Consider the following 3854-nt stretch of genomic DNA (forward strand, 5'->3'; position numbering starts at 1 on the left):
CACTCTCCTAATTCTACTTCCTACTCCCTCCCTTCCCTTCCTTTATTCTTCAGAGGACAGGGCCATTATTACTCACTGTGTGAACTTGGACCCTGAGTTTTGCTCTCAGGGGTATCATGCATTGATTTAGTCTTCATTTTAAAATAAAAAAGGTTTGAAGTCTTTCCCAGGCTAGTGCCTTTGGTGCGGTTTAGACTTTGTTTTATGATTCAATATCAGAAAAGCCAACTCAGAGTCCCTCCCTAACCAGGATGGGACCTGTCTAACCAGGGGTTTGCCTTTTCAGATGTGGCAAGAGATCAGACATGGGTTGATATCATAGATGACACTTATAGAACACACCAAGTAAACTCAGTTTATTTTTGAGGAGTTTTCAGAGTGTTACTCAGATGGCATGGCATCCTCTTGCCTTAAAATAACAGCAACAAAAAATGAAACGGGAAAGTAAAAGGCACTTTGTCTACAGTTACACCCTTTGTCCAATTCTCAACCTCAATATTTGTTCATTCATTTTTACTTCTAACATTTCTCCGTGTTCTAAATAACTTCCCTTGTAGATACTCTGGCTTCCAGATCTTTAGGTTTTGAACCCTGCCTTAAACTCTACCAGGTCTACAAAGTCTGCCTTAATTACAGAAAGCTGCATTATAAATAGTTGATTCATTTACTCCTTCCACTTAAGCATGAAATAGTTAATTTTCGTCTCAATTAGTCTAGTAGGCCTGGTAGAGAGAAAGAGTATAGCTTCTAGAACACTGTATTCAGTGTGCTATTCCCCATATAAAAAACCCTGCTCTCTTGCCATTGCAGCTTCCTTGGCTTTGTTTTCAAAGCCCTCTTTCCAGACAGCTCATTTTCATAATGCCTCAAAATAAAATCTTCGCTCTAACCAAACTGGTTTGCTTACTCTTCCCCAAACATACTTTCCTTTTTTTTCTACCTCCTCCTGGATTATGTTATTCCCCCATTTACCAAGAATGAATTATTTCTCTCTACTCTCTCACCTATCCAAATTTTACCATTTTAAAAGACCTGATTTAACTTTTTTCTTCCCCTTTAATTCCTTTGCAAACCATATTGATTTCTCCCCTCGGTAGGATAATTCTATGAATTCAATAGGGCTTCTAATCTGTTTCATATTTGGAGATTAATCAAATTTTGCAAACACTTTACTGTTTTGCATTGTTGGAGTATGTCATAATTTATTTTTTTTTCAGTTTTTGATATCTATCTCTTATCTTTCCAAATAATCTCTTGGTTGTGGGGAAGGATCTCCTATTAGATGTCTTGTGTCTCTTGCAGCACCTGTCACAGTGTGTTGCTTCATGGGACTCGACACAATTTGTTTCCTGATTGTTACTTCTTTCCAAGATCCGCATGATGTCCCAGCCTCTGTGATGCTTTCAATACTTAGGAAGAAGGAAGTTGACACTGGAGATAATGGGAAACAGGGTTGAGTATAGAAAAAAATGTTCATTAAATGCGGTATTTGATTGATTTCAGATGATGAAATCAATACTTAGGACAATGATAACAATGATTATGATAAACATGCTTATGTTCACTTGGTCAACAAATACTTAAAATTTCTGATAGGTGTAGTTTGCTATTGAATCTTGTTGGAACAAGGCTGGTGACACCAAGAAGATCCCAGAATCATAAAACAAAGTCTAAGACATTATTTATTAATGCCTTCGAAAGCAAAGAGTACATCTTTCCAACATGCACACAGAAACAGACACACACACACACACACACACACACACACACAGACATACGCTTGCACAAACACTTTATCCCTTAGTACACTTTTCAATGTACTGCTATGTACTATAAGGGGAAAACCTTTTCTTTTCACTTCTGAGTTCTTATGTATTTTTCTCCTTCTAAAACTGAATTATTACCCAGCATCCAGCTCAGGGCACAAGCAGCCACTACTACACTGGAACCCACCATGACAACTTGTGAGCATGACATGCTCACAGGCTATATAGTTCTGCAGGTTGTGGCTGCAGGTGGGCAGGTGCATGGTGACTGCTGTCTCTATAGCAGAATTAGCCAGGCTCACTAGCCAAGAGACAGCTGCCAGAGCCATGCGTAACCTTGGGCTCATCACTGCCAAGTAACGCTGGGGGTCACAGACGGCCACGTAGTGGTCATAGGCCACTGAGGTAAGCAGCAGGAACTCGGTGCCCCCAAAGGCCAGGGAGAAGAAGAGCTGGGTCCCATATTGGGCAAAGATGGTCTTCTTCTTTAGGAGGAAGTACACCAACTCTGAGGGACCCTGCTGGAGGTGTAGCAGATGTCCGTGAGTGAGAGGTTGCAGGGGAAGACGTACATGTGTAGGTGGAGATGCACATCCAGCCAGATCAGCAGCAGGATTAGCCCATTTCCCAGTAGGGTCAGCAGGTAGGTGGCTCCAGATAAGATAGAGTCCAGCTTGGGTCTGCCTGTCATTGGAGAGACCCATTAGTGTGAACTCATTTACCCACGTCACCTTATTTCTTCCCATGGAGCAGGTGGATCAGGCTGCTAGGGAAAAAGGTGGGTTAGAGACGCCTAATCAGAATCAGAATTCACAGTCTGGCACTGAACAAAGGACTGTAAAGAGGACTGCAAGTACTTGTATACTCTCTCCATTAGATTGTGAGCTTCTTGAAGTCAGAGATCTTTTCTGATTTTTAAAATATGAAGATGCCTAACAAGTGTTTCACAAATAATGTTTGTTGGGTCCATAAATATAAACGTTTAAACTGTTTTTGAGGATTATTCTCTGATCCCAATATATAAATGTGTGTCTGGGGATTCACCCTCGTTCTTATTACTCAGGCTGGGGTCAGTGGCTCTTCCTGCTTCTCGCATAATCCAGGTTGGGCCAATGATAGAGAGAACTGCTCACTTGGTTCTCAGTATACTGATTAATCAGGTTTAGTTTTAGGTTGATAAGATCAGGACCTCATTGTAGAACATTATATTTTCTATAATTATGTCCCGACTTCTTAAGATAATGCTGTTTCCTTGGTGAAATGTTGGAAATGTTGGCATTTGTTTGAATGTTAAAGTAATTAATAAAAGATGAATGCACACATCACTTATTTGCAGTGACAACACTTGGAAACTGATGGTGCCCACAGATGAAGTCAGTAAGAAAGTGCCTGCACAATCCTTTGAGCTTTGTTCTGGGTAAACCCTTCTGTCACAGCAAAGACATGTTTGCCTTAGGAGCACCTCCCTGTTTACTTTGCTTGTCTGTAGCCCCTCTCAAAAGATATAGGTGTCATTTTTTTTCATGTGCTAAGAAATTTTATAGTTTTTATTTCTTTATGAATAGCAAATTCCTGTAGCGCCATTTCAGTATTCACCTTGTTTCTTTGCAACATGTTGTAAGAAGGTAGTGCTGATGATTATTATGAGAATAAAGAGAGACCACAGTGATGCAGAGAAGAGTCTGACAGGTGGAACAGCCCATTTGGATGCCCATTACGGGAGGATTGAGAGAGAAGGAAAAAAAAAAAAAAAAACTCCAGGAATTAGGGTTGCCTCTGAAAATCCCACAGGACCCAATGTGGATACCAGATCAGAGCTTTCAACATTGGCTGCATGTTAAAATCACCTGGGAAGCTTTGAAAATTTTAGATGCCCAGATTACAGTCCAGAGACATTAAGCCACCATCTCAGGTGGGTAAAACCCAGATATTAGTATATTCGTAACTTTTAATGTTTCTCAGGCAATTACAATGTGAAGCCAAGTTAGAGGATCACTGCTTTATTTTAATCTTTCAATTTTTTTAAGCAGCCTCACACTTTCTGGTGTGGAGAGAATCACTGCTTTTGAGGGAACACTTAAACTTATT

At 40.3% G+C, this 3854-nt stretch overlaps 1 pseudogene; it reads right to left on the minus strand.

The window, feature by feature from the left end:
- Positions 1-1900: 1900 nt before the first annotated feature.
- LOC100589405 lies at positions 1901-2512 on the minus strand (annotated as a pseudogene).
- Positions 2513-3854: the final 1342 nt, after the last annotated feature.

Source organism: Nomascus leucogenys, chromosome 13 (assembly GCF_006542625.1).
Source record: "Nomascus leucogenys isolate Asia chromosome 13, Asia_NLE_v1, whole genome shotgun sequence".
Lineage (NCBI taxonomy): Eukaryota > Metazoa > Chordata > Mammalia > Primates > Hylobatidae > Nomascus > Nomascus leucogenys.